Source organism: Coregonus clupeaformis, unplaced genomic scaffold, assembly GCF_020615455.1.
Source record: "Coregonus clupeaformis isolate EN_2021a unplaced genomic scaffold, ASM2061545v1 scaf2039, whole genome shotgun sequence".
NCBI lineage: Eukaryota > Metazoa > Chordata > Actinopteri > Salmoniformes > Salmonidae > Coregonus > Coregonus clupeaformis.
This window is the reverse complement of record NW_025535493.1, coordinates 23,842-49,887: the sequence shown is the minus strand read 5'-3', so window position 1 is coordinate 49,887 and position 26,046 is coordinate 23,842. Positions and strand designations below refer to the sequence as shown.

The window sequence follows — 26,046 nt, the reverse complement described above, 5'->3', positions numbered from 1 at the left end:
ATCAAAGTATTGCTTGTAGATAGAAAAATGTATATGACAAATATTTGAGTTGACTGACCAGAACAGTTTAAAAAGCAGTATCAGTCAAAAGACAGACAGTGAGGTATCAGATTTAGATTGTATTGAGTATACAGTCCATACCATATCTATTTTGACAGAGAAGCTAACATTTTAAATGTGGCTCTGTACTCCAGCATTTTGGATTTGAGATCAAATGTTTCATATGAGGTGACAGTATATAATGTCACCTTTAATTTGAGGGTATTTTTATACAAGTATGTTTCAACATTTAGAAATGAAACCACTTTATGTATCTAGTCCCCCCATTTGAAGAAGTCATAAGTATTCTGACCAATTCACTTATAGTGTATTAAAGTAGTCAAAAGTTTAGTATTTGGTCCCAAACTTGTTGGTTGCATTTGCTGTTTGTTTTGGTTGTGTTTTGGGTTATGTTTTGCCCAATAGTAACTGAAAGGTGGATGATGACTGGATTATTTTTCTGTCTAAGTGAGTAGATAACATGTTTCTAAACACTACTAACTGAATCCTGATGATGCCATGATTTAGAAAAATCATGAATGAATCATGAATAATAATGAATGAGAAAGTTACAGAGGCTACAACAAAACATGCTAACCTCTCACCATTACCAATAACAGAGGGGGTATGATCCTTGTTCCTCTGTAACTTTCTCATTCATCATCATTCACGATTCATTCATGATTATTCATAATCATGGTAGCATCCACATGAATGTAGAAGTGTTCAGAAACATCTTCTATTCTTACTGACAATACAAGTGAAGTGACTCCAAAATGACAGGACATTATTCACCATTCAGTTTCTATTGGGAAAAACATCATCTAAAACACAACCAAGACAAACTGCAAATGCATTCAACAAGTTTGTAGAATCACAAGCTTGATGTAATCACTGCAGGTAAGGAATATGGGACCAAATACTAAACTTATGACTACTTTAATACAATATAAGTGAATATGTACAAATTATTACGACTTTTTCAAATGGGAGAACTAGATACATAAAGTGCTTTCATTTCTAAACAGTAAAACAGATATGTATGAATACCCTCAAATAAAAGGTGACATTCTGTACTGTCACCTAATATGAAACTTTCTATCTTAAATCCAAGATGCTGGAGCATAGCACCAAATTTAAAACTGTAAGCTTCACTGTCCAAACACATATGGTGTGGACTATGTGTGCCTGGTAAACACATGTGGATCTGGTGAACAGTTATCACTTGTTGACCAACTACAGGAATACTGACCTCAGAGTCTCCAGTTTACAGTGGGGATTCCCCAGTCCAGCAGAGAGCAGCTTCACTCCTGAATCCTTCAGGTCATTGATACTCAGGTCCAGCTCTCTCAGGTGTGAGGGGTTTGACTTCAGAGCTGAGACCAGATAAGAACAGCCTTCCTCTGTGACTAGACAGCCTGACAGCCTGCAAAGAGTCAAATCATATTAAAACCACACTGCAATTCTTTGGTGGTGAAAATATATTTTTTCAACATTTTCAGATACATCAGAGTCCTGAAACCTGCCATATCTATTCATATATGAATATATACACACTACTACTAGTCGAGAGTTTGGACACACCTACACATTCAAGGTTTTTCTTTATTTTTACTATTTTTGACATTGTAGAATAATAGTGAAGACATCAAAACTATGAAATAACACATATGGAATCATGTAGTAACCAAAAAAGTGTTTAACAAATCAAAATATATTTTAGATTTTAGATTCTTCAAATAGCCACCCTTTGCCTTGATGACAGCTTTGCACACTCTTGCCATTCTCTCAACCAGCTTCATGAGGTAGTCACCTGGAATGCATTTCAATTAACAGGTGTGCCTTCTTAAAAGTTAATTTGTGGAATTTCTTTCCTTCTTAATGCGTTAGAGCCAATCAGTTGTGTTGTGACAAGGTAGGGGGTATACAGAAGATAGCCCTATTTGGTAAAAGACCAAGTCCATTTATGGCAAGAACTGCTCAAATAAGCTACGAGAAATGACAGTCCATCATTACTTTAAGACATGACGGTCAGTCAATACGGAACATTTCAACAACTTTTAAAGTTTCTTCAAGTGCAGTCGTTAAAAATATCAAGCACTATGATGAAACTGGCTCTCATGAGGACCGCCACAGGAATGGAAGACCCAAAGTTACCTCTGCTGCAGAGGATAAGTTCATCAGAGTTACCAGCCTCAGAAATTGCAGCCCAAATACATTCTTCACAGAGTTCAAGTCACAGACACAGCTCAACATCAACTGTTCAGAGGTGACTGTGTAAATCAGGCTTTCATGGTTGAATTGCTGCAAAGAAACCACTACTAAAGGACCCCAATAATAAGAAGAGACTTGCTTGGGCCAAGAATCACGAGCAATGGACCTTACACAGGTGGACATTTGTCCTTTGGTCTAGAGTCCAAATTTGAGATTTTTGGTTCCTTCCGCCGTGTCTTTGTGAGACGCGGTGTGGGTGAACGGAAGATCTCTGCATGTGTATTTCCCCACCGTAAAGCATGGAGGAGGATGTGTTATGGTGTGGGGGTGCTTTGCTGGTGACACTGTCTGTGATTTATTTAGAATTCAAGGCATACTTAACCAGCATGGCTACCACAGCATTCTGCAGCGATACGCCATCCCATCTGGATTGGGCTTAGTGGGACTATCATTTGTTTTTCAACAGGACAATGACCCAACACACTTCCAGACTGTGTAAGGAGAGGGATGGAGTGCTGCATCAGATGACCTGGCCTCCATAATCACCCGAACTCAACCCAATTGAGATGGTTTGGGATGAGTCGGACGGCAGAGTGAAGGAAAAGCAGCCAACAAGTGCTCAGCATATGTGTGAACTCCTTCAAGACTGTTGGAAAAGCATTCCAGGTGAAGCTGGTTGAGAGAATGCCAAGAGTGTGCAAAACTGTCATCAAGACAAAGGGTGGCTATTTGAAGAATTTCAAATATAAAATATAATTTCATTTGTTTAACACTTTTTTTGGTTACTACATTATTCCATATTTGTTATTCCATAGTTTTGATGTCTTCACTATTATTCTACAATGGAAAAAATTAAGACAAACCCTTGAATGAGTAGGTGTGTCCAAACTTTTGACTGGTACTGTATATACATGAATTAATGTATCATTATTAACAGTAGATAACATGTTTCTAAACACTACTAAATTAATTATTGTGTGTGTGTGTGTCCAATGAGTGTGTGTTCATTGAGTGATACAGGAATACTGACCTCAGAGTTTCCAGTTTACAGTGGGGATTCCCCAGGACAGCAGAGAGCAGCTTCACTCCTGTATCCTTCATGACATTGTTACTCAGATCCAGCTCTCTCAGGTGTGAGGGGTTTGACTTCAGAGCTGAGGCCAGAGAAGCACAGCCTTCCTTTGAGAGTCCACAGAATGACAGCCTGACAAAGAGATCATCATGATTTCACAAACACACTGTTAATTTAACACCAGTAGTGTAGAAGGACAATGGCAGATGCATTTGGTTTATTCTCTTAAACAACATATAGATTAATCTTCCGTCTCCTAGAATTGTATGGTCATATTGTTATACTAATGTGAACATCAATGCATTGATTCAGTAAGTTTTTCAATATAATATAATATATTACATACATATTATAATATATATTTTTCTCTAAACTGAATATTTCTTCCTGATGATTAGTACTTAAATGTCATTTTATGTACTCACAGAGCAGCTCTGGAGGCTTTGACCACTGGCAGCAGCCTCAGAAGACCTTCCTCTGATCTGGAGTATTTATTCGGGTCAAACACATCCAGCTCCTTTTCTGAAGTCAGCAACACAAAGACCAGAGCTGACCACTGTGCAGGTGACAGTTCTTCTTCTGAGAGACTTCCTGATCTCAGGTAGCTTTGGATCTCCTCCACTAGAGAATGGTCATTCAGTTCATTCAGACAGTGGAACAGATTGATGCACCTCTCTGGAGAGGGATTCTCCCTGATCTTCTCCTTGATGTACTTGACTGTTTCTTCATGGCTCTGTGAGCTGCTTCTTGTCTTTGTCAGTAGACCTCGTAAGTGCTTCTGATTGGACTCCAGTGAGAGGCCCAGAAGGAATCGGAGGAACAGGTCCAGGTTTCCTGTCTCACTTTGTAAGGCTTTATCCACAGCACTCTTGTAGACAGTAACTTTATGCTTGTGTCTGATCCTCACAGAAAAGTTACTGGACGTTGATTGGGGTTTGGCCATTAGATTTTCATTGTTGTTGATGAATGAGAGGAACACATATACAGCAGCCAGAAACTCCTGAATGCTCAGATGCACAAAGCAGTACACCTTGTCCTGGTACAGCCCACATTCCTCTTTAAAGAGCTGTGTGCACAATCCTGAGCATTGACATCAATGCCAGCCTCTTTCAGGTCTTCTTCATAGAAAATCAGATTGCCATTCATAAGTTGTTGAAAAGCCAGTTTTCCCAGTGACAGAATGCTCTCTTTATTCCAGTGTGGACCTGTCTCTTCTTTCCCAAGATACTTATCATTCTTCTGTTTGGTATGAAACTCCACAAGGTGTGAGTACATCTCAGTCAGAGTCTTGGGCATCTCTTCTGTCTTGTCTGTACTCAACATGTGTTCAAGGACTGTTGCAGAAATCCAACAGAAGACTGGAATGTGGCACATGATGTGGAGGCTCCTTGATGCCTTTATGTGTGAGATGATTCTGTTGGCCAGGTCCTCATCACTGAATCTCTTCTTGAAGTACTCCTCCTTCTGTGGGTCATTGAACCCTCGTACCTCTGTCACCTGGTCAACACACCCTGAAGGGATCTGATTGGCTGCTGCAGGTCGGGTAGTTATCCAGAGGAGAGCAGAGGGAAGCAGATTTCCCTTGATGAGATTTGTCAGCAGAACATCCACTGAGGTTGACTCTGTGACGTCACAACAGATCTTGTTCTTCTGGAAGTCTAGGGGCAGTCGGCACTCATCCAGACCATCAAAGATGAACAGAACTTTGTACTTGTCGTAGTTGGAGATTCTTGACTCTTTGGTTTCCATTGAGAAGTGATTGAGAAGTGCAATCAAAGTGTGTTTTTCCTTTTCATCAAATTCAGCTCCCGAAAAGGGAATGAAAATACAAATTGGACATCCTGATTTGCTTTTCCTTCAGCCCAGTCCAGAATGAACTTCTGCACAGAGACTGTTTTTCCAATGCCAGCGACTCCCTTTGTCAGCACAGTTCTGATAAGTTTGTCTTGTCCAGTTAAGGGTTTGAAGATGTCGTTACATTTGACTGCAGTCTCTGGTCTTGCTTGTTTCCTGGTTGTTGTCTCAATCTGTCTCAGCTCATGTTCATTATTGACCTCTCCTGTTCCACCCTCTGTGATGTAGAGCTCTGTGTAGATCTTATTGAGAAGTGTTGGGTTTCCTTGTTTAGCGATCCCCTCAAATACACATTGAAACTTCTTCTTTAGATTAGATTTGAGTTCACGTTGGCAAATCACAGCAAGCTCATCTGAATGAAGAAATAACACAGAGGATATTAATATTACGTCTGATTTAAAGCCTACAGTATTCTAGGACTGTGATGACATTTTAAATTATAATAATTATTTCGCTCAACTGACTGTATAAATGTTTTCATAATGCATTACTCTCTCTCTCTCTCTTCTCCTATCTCTCTCTCTCTCTCTCTCTCTCTCTCTCTCTCTCTCTCTCTCTCTCTCTCTCTCTCTCTCCTTCTCTCTGTCTAAATGAATCAACACAACACATCCCTGCTGCTACTTGATGAGGTCACTAGGTGTTGTGTTAAGGCTGCTACAATATCACTGAGTTACACAGCTACTTTAGCTGTACTTTAGCTACAGCTTTTAAATGTTCTAAAACAGCATTCAACATGAGGCAGACAGCTCTTACTTTTCTCCAGTGTGTCAGCAAGCTCCTTCTGGTTCATTTTCCTCAGGACGTGCAGTGTGATCTTCAGAGCCCCTCTCTGGCAATGCTCTCCTGCTTCTCATCTTCAGCATCCACCACTTCCTTATCCTGCTTCTGACTCTCAAAGCCTTCTGGGAGTTCTGGACTAAGAATCCTCTTGAACATCTTCAGCTCGTTCTTCACAAATGTCATAATATTCTCTTCAAGCAACTGAAATAAATCAAGTAAATCAGTTAAGCAAGAGACTAAATGCTTTCTCATTAACGAATGATTGACAGATCACCTTTACTTGAGGTAAACAAAAACAAATGTACATAACAGGACCACATACACTGAATATGGAGGCCAGGTCTGTTTGATGACTCTGGGAAGACTGACCACTGAGAATCTCTGACTCTGATCTCTCCTGTTGGTTTCTGTGGACAAAACATCAGATTACATCTCCTCATCCAGGGAGTGCACACACACACACACACACACACACACACACACACACACACACACAGGGAGGGAATGTTGTGTTAGTTTAATATTGTTTCAGGACTATGAAAATGGAAAAACGTTTAGGTTAGAAAAGTCTCCCTCTCTAAACACTATAGGAAGATTCATAGACTTGTCACTCTTCATGGACACACAGCTGGGTACAGTGGAGGCTGGTCTCTCCTGCTTGATTGGACTTCAACACAACAGAGACAAACATTACATCTCTCATCTACTCTGAGCTCAGATGGGGAAACATAAGAAGAGTTTCATTCCAAAACGCTATATATCAATTTTCAGAAATGTTGGTAAATTATGTTTTATTGTTTAAAGAAATTATGAAAGAGATTGGTGTGTTTTTTCACTATCTAATCATGGCATGGGATTGTTCAACGACAGACATGTATTTGTTTAAAATCTATCACTTGATGGTTTCATTTCAGACAGACAAATAATCATGTTTTTTTGCAAAATGCTATATATCTGCCTCACTATCAGAAAAATAAGTAGTACTGCTAGGTTTTACGCAGTAATAATATATATCTGCCTCACTCTCAGAGAAATAAGTAGTACTGCTAGGTTTTACACTGTAATAATATATCTTCCTCACTCTCAGAGAAATAAGTAGTACTGCTAGGTTTTACACAGTATTAATATATACCTGCCTCACTCTCAGAGAAATAAGTAGTACTGACTAGTGATTATTTACCCGGGGTTCAACACCTGCTATAGTCACTATTTAATTGCTCTTCCAAAAGCATCACAGGCCTAATACGAGATATATAGCTAACTAAAGTAATGAGTGACCATTTTAGACATGGGACATATAGTATTTGGTTGCATGCTATTTTATGTCAATCATATTGCTGCTTGTAGCCTGTAACTGATGCTTCATGGTCTTATGCTGCCATCTATTGGAAATATTTAGCATTACAAGTTATTAATTTACGTACGGACATTAGTTAGGCAGCTGAAAAATAAAGTGTATTTTTCTTGTTAATTCCTTTGATCAGTCTCAAACCTGCCCCACCTATCCCATGGCAATTGCTGGACTTTCACACAGAGGTTACTAGGTCACCCAATTCAAACCATATTAGAAAAATAACACAAATGTGTCTAAGTAAAAATAAATAAAATAATAACTAATGTGGCTTATTTATCAAGTGTTCTGCCTTGCAATAATAAATATAATAAAATAACTAATAAAAAAAAAAACAGCAAAACGCTTAGACAGGTTTTGAGTAACAAAATAATACTATAATTGTATTTACTAAGATAATATTAATTCTAAAATAGTTTCTAAAAGTGTTCTAGGCTACCCTACCCTAGAATTAGGGTTACGGTTAATGCTAAAATAGGTTATAAGTAGGGTAAGAGTTTCTGTATAGCACTTTGTGACATCTGCTGGTGTAAAAAGGGCTTTATAAATACATTTGATTGATTGTTAGGTTTAGGGTTTATATGGCAAAAAACAGTATGGGTTTATGGCACTCTTGCTCCTCCTTGTGGCCGTATGTGGGTACTACATAACTCATTCATCACATTTAAATTTTTAGTCACGGGTCTCCCGGTCGCGGCCGGCTACAACAGTCTGGATTCGAACCAGGATCTCTAGTGGCCTTAGACCACTGCGGGAGACCTGACACTTCATGACACTTGCTAGGCTTAGGCTCATAATCTGAGGTAGCAACTGTGCCAGATCTACAAATCCATTAGCTAGACCACCAGATTAGACAACAATCACACCATTATACCCATTTGGTTTGCAACTCAGTGAACCTGCGCAGCATTCGCTCAATTTGATGCCTATGAACGAAGATTTCGATGCATATCAAATTATCCAGCAGCCATTTAGAAACAACAAGTCGTCCAAAAAATTGTTATTTCTTCATAAAAAAATGTCTTCTGGCTGTTTAAATTGGCCACATCTTGAAAAAGAGGACAGGGACTTGCGTTTTGTTTAGATTGTACACTTTTTTCTTAAAACAAATATGGTTAACCATGACCAGAAAATGTTTAATGTTTGATGGCTATCCGCCAGCCATCGTCTCTAAAACTGTGTCTCACCTCACTATAGGTGACCACAACATGTACTCAGGTGAACAGTGTGCGCGCTCACCAAGTAGCCGTAACCTTGGTAATAATAACTTACCTGAGGTAAACCTACAGGGTTAACGCTCACCAAGTAGCTGTAACCTTGTTAATAATAAGTTACCTGAGGTAAACCTACAGGGTCAACGCTCACCAAGTAGCCGTAACCTTGTTAATAATAAGTTACCTGAGGTAAACCTACAGGGTTAACGCTCACCAAGTAGCCGTAACCTTGTTAATAATAAGTTACCTGAGGTTAACCTACAGGGTTAATGCTCACCAAGTAGCCGTAACCTTGTTAATAATAAGTTACCTGAGGTAAACCTACAGGGTTAATGCTCACCAAGTAGCCGTAACCTTGTTAATAATAAGTTACCTGAGGTTAACCTACAGGGTTAATGCTCACCAAGTAGCCGTAACCTTGTTAATAATAAGTTACCTGAGGTAAACCTACAGGGTTAATGCTCACCAAGTAGTCGTAACATTGTTAATAATAAGTTACCTGAGGTAAACCTACAGGGTTAAGCTGGTAGGGTGAAAAATACCCTAACATAAGGCCTGTTGTTTCGCGATTACTTCATAACCAGGGACAGAAGGTAATATTATGAAACTGGGCTCCATTGCGGATGCAATTAACTCGTTTTTATCAGAAATAAATGTTGTAAAAAAGGTCACTTGAGGCGCCCCGAAAATAATATTCAAAAGTTCAGTCGTTTGACACAGAGGGGTTAAACACTAAAGTTACCGTCCATCTAGTGAAGAGGAGAACCGGACAGAGGGATGGTAGGAAGCCAGCATCCGTCAACGAAAGAGGGAGAAGCCCTCCACGGTATTTAACAGGTGGAAGAAACAACCAGGGAGCTCCATCGGTCCACAAGAAAAGCAGGCAGCCGGTGATGATGTAGTGGTAGCTAGGATAACTAGGATGCTGCTGGTAGAGTAGCTAGCTTAGCTAGCTGTACCGACTAGCTTGGCTAGCTAGCAGGTCATTCGTCTGTCCCTCGAGGATGATGACGAATCCGGTGAACCACAAGATGAAACAAGGATAGCGAGTGAAAAGGATCTGGCTACACTCATACTGTCACTGACCATTACGCAAAAGCAAATTGAACAATAAACTTCGGTGTCTCAACACTGTAACGAACTCCGTTGTTGTTCCCCAAGATCACCTCAGACCACTCTGCGCGTAACTGGACAATATGCTTGGCGCCAAACCGTACGCGGGCGCGGGCAGTTCTGTACGGGGACATGAGCAGAGCAACACAATAAACTAAACCAGGTCTTTAAAGTCAGGTACATTAGTAATATTCATTTTTTATTATGTAAAACAAAAATGAATCGTTTTTTAAAACAATATTTTGAGATCTGGGCCCGTATCCACAAAGCGTCTCAGAGTAGAAAATTGGTCCTCTCTCTCCCCAGACAGACTCATTTTAGACCACTAACCCCTAAACAGAGATACAGCATGTTGGTTGTGGTTAACACAGTGACAACTAATTCTTGAATGTACATCTGCCTCACTCTCATAGAAATAAGTAGTACTGCTAGGTTTTAAACAGTCAAATGTAACAAATAACAAAAAAATTATAAAGAACTGTACACATGATACATTTGTAACATCAATATTAAAAATTGTTTAAAAAAATAAATCCAGTAATATGAGATCTGTATGTAAAACATTTAGCAGATGTTTTTGTCCAGGGCCTGGTATCCCAAAAGCATCTTAAGGCTAAGTTCATAATTAGAACCTTCGTAGGCGCTTTGTTAAATCTCTGAGCTGTTTCCCAAAACCATCGTTATTAACGTTGCACTTGAAAACGCTCATATTCTAACACCTGCCTCAGACCACTTGTAGAACAGCCAAGTGCGTCGTTAGATGCTTTTTTGCCCTCCCACGTCACTTTATACACAGAAGATCTCCGCTAAACATAGAATCACATGGTTTATCCGTCTCTCTGTGACCGCCGATAAATTCAGAACAAAGTTGACTACAAATACAAAGTTGCAAATGTCTTTGCAATTGATGCAAACAAGGACGTATAAAATGATGATTAGTTCAAATTGACAGATTAATTTATTTAACTAATTTTGAGGTAGGAGGTGCTTCTGTTACCAAGTAACCTGCTGGAATAGGCTACTGAGAATGGGGTCATAATTTCAATCAATGAATCAAATATTAATAATATGTATATGAACTGATTAGGACAATGCTTGTCAACAACAGCCAGGTAATTTCTTTTTTACCTGTTGCCTAATATCTCTCTCTCTCTCTCTCTCTCTCTCTCTCTCTCTCTCTCTCTCTCTCTCTCTCTCTCTCTCTCTCTCTCTCTCTCTCTCTCTCTCTCTCTCTCTCTCTCTCTCTCTCTCTCTCTCTCTCTCTCTCTCTCACACACACACACACACACACACACACACACACACACACACACACACACACCTGCTGTCTCAACCTCTGAATGATCGACTATGAAAAGGCAACTGTAATTTACTCCTGAGATGCTGACCTGTTGCAACCTCTATAACCACTGTGATTATTATTTGACCCTGCTGGTCATATATGAACATTTGAACATCTTGAAGAATGATCTGGCCTTAATGGCCATGTACTGTTATAATCTCCACCTGGCACAGCCAGAAGAGGACTGGCCACCCCTCAGAGCCTGGTTCCTCTCTAGGTTTCTTCCTAGGTTCCTGCTTTTCTAGGGAGTTTTTCCTAGCCACAGTGCTTCAACATCCGAACATGCGCTGTTCAGCACGAGACGACCGTTAGAGCCAATGACGTGTTTCTGCCAATGACCTTCAAATCAAATTGTATTTCTCCCATGCGCTGAATACAACAGCTGTACACTTTACCGTGAAATGCTTACTAACGAGCCCTTTCCCAACAATGCAGTTAAAAAGTAAGATGAAATTAGCTAAATAAAATAGCTATATATAAAGGAAATAGTAACATAATGATATAACAATAATGAGGCTATAAGGAGTACCAGTACTGAGTCAATGTGCAGGGGTACCATGTAGTTGAGGTAATAACTAGACTATATATAAGGAGTACCAGTACTGAGTCAATGTGCAGGGGTACCAGGTAGTTGAGGTAATAACTAGACTATATACAAGGAGTACCAGTACTGAGTCAATGTCCAGGGGTACCAGGTAGTTGAGGTAATAACTAGACTATATACAAGGAGTACCAGTACTGAGTCAATGTGCAGGGGTACCAGGTAGTTGAGGTAATAACTAGACTATATACAAGGAGTACCAGTACTGAGTCAATGTGCAGCGGTACCAGGTAGTTGAGGTAATACCTAGACTATATACAAGGAGTACCAGTACTGAGTCAATGTCCAGGGGTACCAGGTAGTTGAGGTAATATGTACATGTAGGTAGGCTACTGAGGATGGGGTCGTAATTTCAATCAATGAATCAAATATTAATAACATGGATATGAACTGAATAGGCCTATGCTTGTCAACAACAGCCAGGTTATGTTTATACCTGTAGCCTAATCTGGCTGACTGTTACCTTCAATCTAATGCATTCTAACATCTGATCAGCAATTGAGATAGAACTGTGACCATGGTGACACTTGATAACTTCCAATTGAATGAACTAAACACGGCCATTAATAATTACATAATAACACAAGGCTACAACAACAATAAACTGAAGTTAAAGGCTATTTATTACATCTGTTTGCCAGCTCCAGGTTGGCTACACAAGTGGCACAAAATGATTTGCAACGACTCCAGTCATTTCAACATATTTATAGTATAAAACGGTAGACTACAGTAGCCTACATAGGCATACAAATTAATAGGCTACTTGATTGTCAACAGATCTATCATTCTCCACATTTAATGTCAGTTTCATTGTGGAGGTTTTCTCATAACAGAAGCACATGATAGAGTTCCATAACTTTCATTTTCAGAATGTACACTCGAGAAACCCAAGAACTGAGCATGTGTAAAAACCTTCGCATGATATGGTTTTCCATAAGCAAAGTCGACATTAGATTGCAGTTTAAACCACCTCTAAGCGAATGTATCTAACGTGCTCTAGAGCGCCTAAAGTAGTTAACATAATAAATAAATCCTCATCAAAATCCATCTATTTAAGCAAGAGATGTCTGTTTTTTTGCATGGGCTGCGTCTCAATGCACCACATCCTCTGATATCGCCCATCTGATACGCATCTGTGGTGAAAGAGGGCAGAGCTAGAGAGGTGTTTGTCAGACCATGAGACATCCTGAAAATCGGTCTTCTCACAAAACCGACTGTAGCGTCCGAACGGTTTGGGCCAACAAACTATTATGATACCACTCTATTGTAAGCTGAGACTCGTCTGAAGTCGGTACAGTCTCTTCTGCCAACGTCTGTCTGTAGCGTCCGAACGGTTTGGGCTACACACTAACATGACCCCTCTGTGGAAAGCTGAGACTCTCACGAACACAATTCTGTTCTCTGCTTTGCTCTAGGATCTACAACAAACTAACAGGGTGTAAAGAGATATTACGGACACACAGAACATTTTAAATTAAATAATAATGAATACAAAAATCATGAAAAACGTTATTGATGAAAGAGACTTTAACTAGGACTATAAAATTATGAAGAAATAGCACCTCTCCTAAACAGGTGTTCTACTCTGCTAGCCAGCACCTCTCCTAAACAGGTGTTCTACTCTGCTAGCCAGCACCTCTCCTAAACAGGTGTTCTACTCTGTTAGCCAGCACCTCTCCTAAACAGGTGTTCTACCTGCTAGCCAGCACCTCTCCTAAACAGGTGTTCTACTCTGCTACCCAGCACCTCTCCTAAACAGGTGTTCTACTCTGTTACCCAGCACCTCTCCTAAACAGGTGTTCTACTCTGTTAGCCAGCACCTCTCCTAAACAGGTGTTCTCCTCTGCCTCCCAGCACCTCTCCTAAACAGGTGTTCTACTCTGCAACCCAGCACCTCTCCTAAACAGGTGTTCTACTCTGTTAGCCAGCACCTCTCCTAAACAGGTGTTCTACTCTGCTACCCAGCACCTCTCCTAAACAGGTGTTCTACTCTGCTACCCAGCACCTCTCCTAAACAGGTGTTCTACTCTGTTAGCCAGCATCTCTCCTAAACAGGTGTTCTACTCTGCTACTCAGCACCTCTCCTAAACAGGTGTTCTACTCTGCTAGCCAGCATCTCTCCTAAACAGGTGTTCTCCTCTGTTAGCCAGCACCTCTCCTAAACAGGTGTTCTACTCTGTTAGCCAGCACCTCTCCTAAACAGGTGTTCTCCTCTGTTACCCAGCACTTCTCCTAAACAGGTGTTCTACTCTGCTACCCAGCACCTCTCCTAAACAGGTGTTCTACTCTGTTACCCAGCACCTCTCCTAAACAGGTGTTCTCCTCTGTTACCCAGCACCTCTCCTAAACAGGTGTTCTACTCTGCTACCCAGCACCTCTCCTAAACAGGTGTTCTACTCTGTTACCCAGCACCTCTCCTAAACAGGTGTGCGTTTCTTTCCCCTCCAGTTTAAGGTAAAGGACACCTGACTTTATATTAAAAGCCTTTTGGAATCCACATTTTACACTAAATAAGAAGTGATATTTCCTGGGGCCAGAAAAGGCTCTGCATGGTAGGAATGGCCCAGCAGCACTCCAACACTAGTTTGGTGAATTCCAAATGTTCCCTTTATTCTAGATTATTAACCTGAAATACTCACTTTACTTTCAAACTGCGTTGCAGTTTAGAGATTAAACTATGAGCTGCTCTGTCATCTCAAAATGGCCCCTGTACAGATAGTTTCTTATTTTCTGTTTCAACTGCAGTCATGGCCTTACCCCTTTATATACCAATAGTAACCAGAGGGTGGCGCTAACAGTCAGTTGCATGTGATTGCAGTAACTCCTGACATTGTGCCAAAGCTTGCTTCAATTTTTTTTATAGTCCTTCTTCAAGACATCTCTTACATTATTTTAGCTAAACTTATAATTTACTCGAAACCAGATTTAGCTGTTTTTTTCTCTCAAAAAAAAACTATTTACTGTAGGACTATAATAATTGTTAACAGTCCTCAAATAAACTGTCTTAAAATATTTGATGATTAGTTGAATCAGGTGTGTAAGTCCTGGACAAGAACAAAAGGATTGAGAAACCCTGAGATAAACATAAAACCCTATCATTGAAAAGCTCCTGCACCATCTTCACCAGACGTTTTGCTGATAACAAATCCCAAGAATGAAACCCAAGAACTGAGCATGTGTAAAATCCTTCGCATGATATGGTTTTCCATAAGCAAAGTCGACATTAGAATGCAGTTTAAACCACCTCCGACAGAATGTATCTAACGTGCTCTAGAGCGCCTAAAGTAGTTTTCCTGTGATTTGTCACCTTATTTCTTGATGTGCATCAGTTCTACAGCGTTAATATGTTTTATGGAATAAGGGTTGTAAAATAGGTGTCTCCTTAATGACAATCTAAATAACATGTATAATAGTCTACCTTATATCTCATTCCAGGTATTCATTCTCTTACTCTGTCCATTAGAATAGATTATTGTTCAGAAATACTTACTTTATTTTTCAGTTCTCTCCATATAGTGTTTTCTGCTCTGTCATCTCCAAATGGATCCTGTACTTTCAGTTTGAGCTCAGTCACCTCCCCACCCTGATAATCAAGTGTTTTATTTGTATCTTCCACTAGATGGCAGTAAACCACTGCTGTAACAGCCACCAAGTTTACATGCACACCAATATCCCGTTATTATTCAGGACACTTCAGTATTCTGTTTTTGAGTTGATGCATGTTCACATCTTATCCCTGTTACAGATGTTTCTGAGGTCTGCTCAGGCTCAGTTTCAAATATCATATGTGATTATGTTTTCATCTGATTGTCAAACAAATCACTTCAAAAGTAGGCCACCTGTGCCGTTTGATCCAGTCAGCCAGATCCTGTGCAAAATGTCCAAATGTCATCGGTTAGAAGGGTTTAATAAGGTTGATAAGATTTAAAATACTGTTTGCATAATAGTGTCAAAGATAACACCTTACAGTCTCATTCACATTATCTCAAGAGATACTGAAATGAATAACATTTATCCAACCCTGTTCCCGAGACAAAATTAACATTTGTTGTATCATTTAAATGCAAGAAATTCATAATTCTGCAGGAGTTAATATTATATTAGGTTACAGGCCTACAGTCAGTGTCCAGATTTCAGTTACTATTCCATTTAACCCATATGAAAATGCATAAAATTCCCTTTCAGGATCCATATTATGGTATTTTTAAGGTAAATGATGAAGACCGCTGTCTATTGAAACGTTGGTCATCAGGTTATTACATTATTTCATCTGAGCTCATAGAGTGTGAGACTCTCCTTTTATTTTACAAGTGTTCTCCTCTGTTACCCAGCACCTCTCCTAAACAGGTGTTCTCCTCTGTTAGCCAGCACCTCTCCTAAACAGGTGTTCTACTCTGCTAGCCAGCACCTCTCCTAAACAGGTGTTCTCCTCTGCTAGCCAGCACCTCTCCTAAACAGGTGTTCTCCTCTGCTAGCCAGCACCTCTCCTAAACAGGTGTTCTACTCTGCTACCCAGCACCTCTCCTAAACAGGTGTTCTACTCTGTTAGCCAGCACCTCTCATAAACAGGTGTTCTACTCTGCTACCCAGCACCTCTCCTAAACAGGTGTTCTCCTCTGTTAGCCAGCACCTCTCCTAAACAGGTGTTCTCCTCTGCTACCCAGCACCTCTCCTAAACAGGTGTTCTACTCTGTTAGCCAGCACCTCTCCTAAACAGGTGTTCTACTCTGTTAGTCAGCACCTCTCCTAAACAGGTGTTCTCCTCTGCTAGCCAGCACCTCTCCTAAACAGGTGTTCTACTCTGTTACCCAGCACCTCTCCTAAACAGGTGTTCTACTCTGTTAGCCAGCACCTCTCCTAAACAGGTGTTCTACTCTGTTAGCCAGCACCTCTCCTAAACAGGTGTTCTCCTCTGTTAGCCAGCACCTCTCCTAAACAGGTGTTCTACTCTGTTACACAGCACCTCTCCTAAACAGGTGTGTGTTTCTTTTGCCTCCAGTTTAAGGTAAAGGACACCTGACTTTATATTTAAAGCCTTTTGGAATCCACATTTTCCACTAAATAAGAAGTGATATTTCCTGGGGCCAGAAAAGGCTCCGCATGGTAGGAATGGCCCAGCAGCACTCCAACACTAGTTTGGTGAATTCCTAATGTTCCCTTTATTCTAGATTATTAACCTGAAATACTCACTTTACTTTGAAACTGCGTTGCAGTTTAGAGATTAAAGTATGAGCTGCTCTGTCATCTCAAAATGGCCCCTGTACATACTTTGTTATTTTCTGTTTCAACTGTAGTCATGGCCTCACCCCTTTATATACCAATAGTAACCAGAGGGTGGCGCTAACAGTCAGTTGCATGTGATTGCAGTAACTCCTGACATTGTGCCAAATCTTGCTTCAATTTTTTTATAGTCCTTCTTCAAGACATCTCTTACATTATTTTAGCTAAACGTATAATGTACTCAAAACCAGGTTTAGTTGTGGTTTTTTCTCCCCCGAAATATGATTTACTGTAGGCCTATAATAATTGTTAACAGTGCTCAATTAAACTGTCTTAAAATATGTGATGATTAGTTGAATCAGGTGTGTATATGCTGGCCAAGAACAAAAGGATTGAGAAACCCTGAGATAAACATCAAACCATATCATTTAAAAGCCCCCTCCACCATCTTCACCAGACGTTTGACTGATAACAAAACCCAAGACCTGAGCATGTGTAAAAACCTTTGCATGATATGGTTTTCCATAAGCAAAGTCGACATTAGAATGCAGTATTTCTTGATGCGCATCAGTTCTACAGCATTAATATGTTTTATGGAATAAGGGTTGTAAAATAGGTGTCTCCATAATGACAATCTAAATAACATGTATAATAGTCTACCTTATATCTCATTCCAGGTATTCATTCTCTTACTATGTCCTTTAGAATAGATTATTGTTCAGATTATTGTTCAGAAATACTTACTTTATTTTTCAGTTCTCTCCATATAGTGTTTTCTGCTCTGTCATCTCCAAATGGATGCTGTGCTTTCAGTTTCAGCTCAGCCGTCTCCTCACCCTGATAATAAAGTGATTACTGGCGGTGCTTGTGGAAGGGTGGGTAGGCTCTGCACACGGAGCTAACTGGAGCTCTGCAGCATCATCACAGTTGGGCTTGCCGTCGGCCTCGCTGGTTTGATGATGCTGCTGCTGCTCATCACTCTCCTTTGGCTTTGTTTGGCTACTTTTTGTCCATTGTCTGAAGAAGCCTATTGTGTTTTTTTTTTTAGAAACTTTTAAATGAGCCACATGGATGCTAATTGGGTACTCAGGTGAAACTAGACAAATACACCTTTTTATTTTGGTATTTTGGGGACCAAATAAATGTATACCAACAGTGGACAATTCCCAGCAAAAGCATGGAGCTCCAACTCTCTAGTGGAGAATAGAGGAGTATTCCCCTTGGAGAATCCAGAGTGGCTCACTGAAGAAAAACATACAGGAGAATAACAACAATCTCAATCTGATGCTATAAAGAAAAAGGGAATTCCTCTGAAAATCAGGAACACCATTCTTCCTCCTGCCCCAACTATTGTCCCTGTATGATTATTAGTTGGCATCTAATTGAAGAACGTACTGCTTTATAGATCCCAGCCTGACAAACAATTGTTTGGGCCTTACTTTGAGCACTTTGCACTGTGCCTCCATTGAGTCTCCATGTGTCAAGCAGTACAGAGAAACGCCCTCTAGATGACAGCAGAGGCCTGCTCTTGGATCTACCCTGTCTAACCACCAGTTTAGTGACCTTGTTCCATCAATATGTCCATACTACTTCACAACCGATTTGAGGTCTTGACCAGCAATGTCCCATTGGGCTCAACCAAGCAGAGAGTGAGGTTCTAGAAAGAGGACTGACTTTCATACCAACTCCTAAACAGGTGGACTGCGGGGAGCTCCGGAGGAATCTACACTTCTATCATAGAAGATTGAAGTTATTACATCATTTTGATTATGAAACAGATTTTCCTCATATACTATTTCCAAACCCCTCACATTGGGAACCTCAGTTGGAGTCAGTGTCAGAAACTATACAGACTGTTATACGTAGGGATGTGGCTTCCTTTTCACAATTCAGAACCAGACCTGTATATCATCTTAACCTTACACATTTTTCAAAAAATCAAGCTCTAGAAACATTGAACAGCAATCAGAATATAGTGATTAAACCAGCAGATAAGGGGGCTCAGATTGTTTTAATGGATAAAGTGAATATCTTCTTGAAGCCAATAGCCAATAGGATAATGGTAAACACTATGTTCCATTGTCCCACTCAACACAACCGGAAAAGACAAAGATTAATCCAGGAGATAGTGAGTAAACTATATGAGGATAAGTACATTACAGATAAACAGATGGTCTATCTTTTTGGGGGCAGATTCTCCAAGGCAGTTTTACTTACTGCCTAAAATACATATCTCCTGAGACGTTGGCGGTTCCCTGCGGCTGACCAATAGTAAGTGATTGTGTCTCAGAATCTTCCTGTATTGCTGATTATATTGACTTTTATATCAACCCTCTATCCCAGAAACACCCCAGGTATGTTAAGGATAGTTATGAATGCAGGGTTTATTACTATTGTATTACTCTTTATATTAACTTAGCTACTGACTTGTTCTATTGTTGTTGTCAAGAGGTTAACCTGCTAGTCAGCATTTCATTGCACTGTTAACTCCATGTATATGACAAATAAACCAACTTGAACTTAGAAGGGAAGGGGGAGGACAGCCAGAAAGGGAGGGGAAAAGATGGCCAGCTAAATTACAGTATGTGTCCTCAAATGTTATGTCATCTAAACATCTCACATTAGCTGGAAGAACTGACAAATGAAAAGAATCATAGAGGTCTTATAACTTATTCCATTCTACAGGTCCATTGTTTTGTATCATGTCTCTATATATTCATTTACCCTGGGGACCATGTAGCTGTATTGAAATCACCTTGTTTTATAACCTCCTTTGTTGCTCAGTGGTACTTCAATTGGCCGGACCATGCCCAATTCTTTCACACAGTAATGCTCCAGCATCCACTCAGAGCTTATGCATCTAATGCATTCCTCAAATACTGCAGAGTTGTTAAGCAAGTCCCATGTTCATCCACATGTATTTGCTTATTTGTAAGATGAAACCTGAGGGGATCACTGTAGTGTGTCATAAATGCATCAAAAATGGTTCTGAGGTCCTCAACAATGCTATTCTGTACCGTAGCTGGGATGCTGATTCCTGATTTTCAAAATAAAAAGACAGATATTGTTTTTGAGACCTTCAATTAGCTGCTCAGTGTTGATCTCTGTGGCTTGAACATATTCAGCCTCTGGCAGACTCTCTACATCGCTCATGTCATCTTCAATGGGATCAGTCCCCGTCTCAAATTCATCATGAGGGCAATTCTCATCTAAGTTGGCTCTTAAAAGCTCTGTGGTTTTGGTAGATGTGTGACCGATAGGCGCTGAAACATCTATTTGTTTTCCCACACCCATTAATTCCACAGGTAATTAGAAAATGTGGTTCATGCTGGTGATAGAGGCCGATGTGTGTGAGTCGTCTGGACACAGAGAAAGTATGCTCGTTGCAAAGTGGACAATTAAATAGAGTTGGCATTCTTCAGAAAGATTGTGAACCTTGGAATGATGGGATGGAATCATGGAGATCATTGGTACTCAGCCACTTGCAGACATCATCAAGGGACCAGTCTTCCACAGCCACACTCAAATTAAAGTTGACACATAGCGCAAAAGTGAAATGTATTAGTGTTGAGGCTAAAAACAAAACCTATCCCACTCTTTCCAGACAACCACCTTTCCTCCTAATTTGTATTTATGGTTGTTCCATAACGAAGCAGAGCTTGTCAGGAAAGGTGAGGATGTCTGTCTCTTATAATATGGGATTCTGCAGTCCCACATTTAAGTGTTGACTCAGATAATATGATGCTCCAAATGGGGCATTAAGTTCTTCTTCCATGTCAACCCAAATTGGCCTATTAGAGTTCTCAATAAAGAGCCTATTTGGGCAGTTATAAAGGCTTCTTGCTATAATTACATGTTAGGGAGCTTTAATCCTCCCTTCTAAGTCTTTACCTGTAATCTAGCTTGGTTCATCCTGGCCCTTTTAATAGTCCAAATGAATCATTTTGTCTATGGTGTTAAAGGTGTAGGCAGGTATGGACAGTGGAAACATGCTGATGATGTAATTCCGTTTAGGAGCTTTAACCATCTTCATAACATGTGGCCTACCCCACAATGAGATTTATAGCTTGTCCCAGTTCTTCAACTGGAGTTGAATTTTGTTCAAACACTGTATTGATTGATTGATTGATTGACTGCAAATACATTCATTCACCATTCAGTTAGTGCTGGAAAAGATGAAGGAATTACACAGAACACACTATAATCAAACTGTATTGATTGATTGATTCACTGTAAATACATTCATTCACCATTCAGTTAGTATTGGATAGACAAAGGAGTAACACAGAACACACTATAATCACACTTCAAATACATCCAAATACTTTATAGAGGCTAACCTGTTAGTAGATCCATAGTGAGCTTTAAACATTGTCTTGCTTTGGTCTGAAATACAGAGGACAGAACAATCCGCCCCAATACGCCAACCTGAAAGACATAAATTAGACACAAACACAACATAAACAACATGAGTATTCAATATCGAATGCATCTAACTAATCTGATCTACTTTATGTATTCTTCTTTTTGTCAAGTCGAACATAATCTACATTGGGTCATCTGTGTGTGTGTGTGTGTGTGTGTGTGTGTGTTACCTGTTCGTGGTGGTTGATACATTTCTCTATCCGAGCTCACAGCTCCCAAACTCTCCACCACTTAACTGGACAGGGGCAGGATAAGCCAGGTACTAACGGGAGGAGGATGGAAGGAGATGGTGAGAAAGTATATCATGGGTTTAAATGACTACAATTTCTCAATATTGAGTCTAGCTAGCTAAAGTTAGCTAACGTTACAGTAACTTTAACTAGCTAGCTACTGTAGCTAACGTTAGCTAAAACGTACCAACATTTATACAACAATTACCAGCTAACATTACAGGCTATGTAGCTTGGCTAGCTAATGAAAAACCAAGAGTACATTACATCATGTATTGTTTTTTTGTTATTTGATAGTAGTTTGATGAATTATTATCTTAGCTAGCGAATAGCTAAGGTATCACTCACCTTTCACGTCAATCCGTTGCAAGTCATCTCTTATTGGTCGCGTCTCTCCAACCATCCGCGCGCTTCCCGCTTCCAGTTGTCTTTTGACCAACGGTCTCAATTTGAATTCTGCGCTGGAGCGCCCTTTACTCACGAGGGCGCTGCTGGTTCCAAAACGAACCCCTCTTTTGAAAAGGCTTCTTCAAAGAACCCCTGAAGTCTACAACGGTTCAACAACGAGCTGATGGCAGAGTATAGGCTTGGAAATTCATCTTAAGGTATATTTTTTACCTTATATTATCCTAAAGGATCCTACAGGAAGCTTTTCTTTTAAGAGTGTAGTTCACTTTTACTCATTTATCTGCAAAACCATGCTTCCGAAGTTTTGAAAATGCAGACAAAATTGGCTTGAACTTGTCGTGTAATAAAATTTTTGAAAAACACTAAAAAAGGTATTCTCCCAAGGTCAATACTTCAAAAAATAAAACTCTTATTCTATAACATTTATTGTTTTAACATTCACACTGCTAGTTTTACACATTATATATATATATATATATATATATATATATATATATATATATATATATATATATATATATAACACACTACCTTCATTTATATAAATATAATATATAATGATCAATATATAACCATATAATATATATATATATATATATATATATATATATATATATATATATATATATATATAAGAGAGCTTTACTATATAGACACACACACACACACACACAGCTAAGGTGAAGAAGGTGAGATTGGCTGTTACACCAGCTAAGGAGAAGAAGGTGAGATTGGCTGTTACACCAGCTAAGGTGAAGAAGGTGAGATTGGCTGTTACACCAGCTAAGGAGGAGAAGGTGAGATTGGCTGTTACACCAGCTAAGGAGAAGAAGGTGAGATTGGCTGTTACACCAGCTAAGGAGAAGAAGGTGAGATTGGCTGTTACACCAGCTAAGGAGCAGAAGGTGAGATTGGCTGGTACACCAGCTAAGGTGAAGAAGGTGAGATTGGCTGTTACACCAGCTAAGGAGAAGAAGGTGAGATTGGCTGTTACACCAGCTAAGGAGAAGAAGGTGAGATTGGCTGGAACACCAGCTAAGGTGAAGAAGGTGAGATTGGCTGGAACACCAGCTAAGGTGAAGAAGGTGAGATTGGCTGGAACACCAGCTAAGGTGAAGAAGGTGAGATTGGCTGGTACACCAGCTAAGGAGAAGAAGGTGAGATTGGCTGTTACACCAGCTAAGGAGAAGAAGGTGAGATTGGCTGTTACACCAGCTAAGGAGAAGAAGGTGAGATTGTCTGTTACACCAGCTAAGGAGAAGAAGGTGAGATTGTCTGTTACACCAGCTAAGGAGAAGAAGGTGAGATTGGCTGTTACACCAGCTAAGGTGAAGAAGGTGAGATTGTCTGTTACACCAGCTAAGGTGAAGAAGGTGAGATTGGCTGTTACACCAGCTAAGGTGAAGAAGGTGAGATTGTCTGTTACACCAGCTAAGGAGAAGAAGGTGAGATTGGCTGTTACACCAGCTAAGGAGAAGAAGGTGAGATTGGCTGTTACACCAGCTAAGGTGAAGAAGGTGAGATTGGCTGTTACACCAGCTAAGGTGAAGAAGGTGAGATTGTCTGGAAGACCAACAAAGTCCCCTGTCCCTGAGGTGAAGAGGACACCTCCAATCTATGGGTCTGGTCCCCTTGCCAGGGCCAGATATTACCTGGATTGCCATCAATACCTCCATGCTTTGTTTATGAGGTCACACGTGAAGAAGTACAAAGAGGACATCATCAAGAGGTAAGGTAGTAGAAGTATGTGATAAGAGTGATTGTTTTTTAGACTTGAGATTATAATTCAGTTGATATGCCATACCATACCATATATCTACAATGTAGGATCATAGGTTTGTGTGATTTCTTTGTACTTTCAGAGAAAGGAGTTAGTGCAGGAAAAAGATGGTCCCTTGTCCCAACCGGTGGAGACAGAGGTCTTTCAGACCTTTTCCTGGAGTGAGACTCTGGCGTGGGCAGAGGAGAAGGCACCTTTGATGACCACCTGCTAGAGGGCAACCCTTCCCCAGGCCAGAAACCTCAAAGTAGACGTCATCAAAGGTAGAGAAATCACCACAATGTGAGGATTAACTCAATATCATGTTAACACTAGATGTCCAATATCAATCATTTCACAATTGACATGTTGTATATAGTTGTACCGTTTCTACAAGTAAATTAGTAAAGTAAGTACGCCTCTGACATGTAAGCCTTCCGAGACAAAAGACAAAACTAAGAGAAGAAACCTTCTAATGTCTCCTCTTTTCAGAGACGACTTTCAACGTAAGAAGCAGGACCTCCTTGACAGAGGGACATGGATGGTGCTGTCAATGGCCTTGTTCACCAGCAGGCAAAATAAAATGAAGTTTGTACCAACATGCCTGGAGATGGAGCTGTGGAGGGGAGGATGCTGTGAGAAGATGTTCTTCACTCTGAACTCCATGGCCATCTGCCTATGTTCTGATGCCACTAGAGGACATGTTAACAGGTTGAGGGTCGGCAATGATACCCAGATCATGAAGTGGAAGAAACAGGCTGAGGTAAGTGTGAGTCTTAAACATATGTAAACACAATCTGATTCAGCCTATTTCATAATTCTGTTATTTCAAGGTGATTACACAGGCTACCTTATTTATGAGTACAATGAGTGGTTATTACGTGTATGTCAGTAATGTCAATGTTAATTCCAGACTAAGATATTTAAGAGGAGACTGGCCTATTCACAGGAGGAAACTGTGATGTACGGAACGTTCTCAATGACCTGGGACAATGTCCAAGTATGTCCAAAATGTGTGGTCTAACATTATATTTATTATTGTGATGGTTCAGTAAAACAAGAATATATCTTCCAAATGGCATTTCCCATATACAGTGCATTCGGAAAGTATTCAGACCCCTTCCCTTTTTCCACATTTTGTTACGTTACAGCCTTATTCAAAAATATATATATAATAATCCTCATCAATCTACACACAATACCCCATAATGATGAAGCGAAAACAGGTTTTTAGAAATGTTTGCAAATGTATTAAAAATAAAAACTGAAATGCCTTATTTACAGATGTATTCAGACCCTTTGCTTTGAGACTGGAAATTGAGCTCATGTGCATCCTGTTTCCATTGATCATCCTAGATATGTCTTTACAACCTAAATTGTATGGATACGTAATACATAAAAATGTACGCAAAAATAAAATGCAAAAATGCAAATGAAATGTTCTCGTTATTTGAAATGGGTGAATTATTGTTATGGTCATCAAAGAGGCCAGAAGGATGGCTGAGCAGCTGATTAAAAACATGTATTATACCCCCTCTAACCCAGGGTCATGTATTATACCCCCTCTAACCCAGGGTCATGTATTATACCCCCTCTAACCCAGGGTCATGTATTATACCCCCTCTAACCCAGGGTCATGTATTATACCCCCTCTAACCCAGGGTCATGTATTATACCCCTCTAACCCAGGGTCATGTATTATACCCCCTCTAACCCAGGGTCATGTATTATACCCCTCTAACCCAGGGTCATGTATTATACCCCCTCTAACCCAGGGCCATGTATTATACCCCCTCTAACCCAGGGTCATGTATTATACCCCTCTAACCCAGGGTCATGTATTATACCCCCTCTAACCCAGGGTCACGTATTATACCCCCCTCTAACCCAGGGCCATGTATTATACCCCCTCTAACCCAGGGTCATGTATTATACCCCCTCTAACCCAGGGTCATGTATTATACCCCCTCTAACCCAGGGTCATGTATTATACACCCTCTAACCCAGGGTCATGTATTATACCCCCTCTAACCCAGGGTCATGTATTATACCCCCTCTAACCCAGGGTCATGTATTATACCCCCTCTAACCCAGGGTCATGTATTATACCCCCTCTAACCCAGGGTCATGTATTATACCCCCTCTAACCCAGGGTCATGTATTATACCCCCTCTAACCCAGGGCCATGTATTATACCCCCTGTAACCCAGGGTCATGTATTATACCCCCTCTAACCCAGGGTCATGTATTATACCCCTCTAACCCAGGGTCTTTGGGTGGGAAGGAGAGGTTCCAGACAGCTACAGCTGAAGAAACAGGCCGCAGGTTAAATGATGACCAAGTGACCGATTGGCTAGCAGAGCAGGATGATGACCAAGTGAACGATTGGCTAGCAGAGCAGGATGCTTACACTTTGCATAAACC

General features: G+C 40.3%; 1 long non-coding RNA gene across 1 annotated transcript; it reads right to left on the bottom strand.

Annotated features, from left to right (window-relative positions):
* Positions 1–1,432: 1,432 nt before the first annotated feature.
* LOC123488195 lies at positions 1,433–21,430 on the bottom strand. The gene is made up of 3 exons (XR_006659946.1): positions 21,396–21,430; positions 21,141–21,228; positions 1,433–1,465 (listed from the first exon to the last, which is right to left on the bottom strand). It is a non-coding gene; the product is annotated as an uncharacterized LOC123488195 (long non-coding RNA).
* Between the last annotated feature and the right edge of the window lie 4,616 nt (positions 21,431–26,046).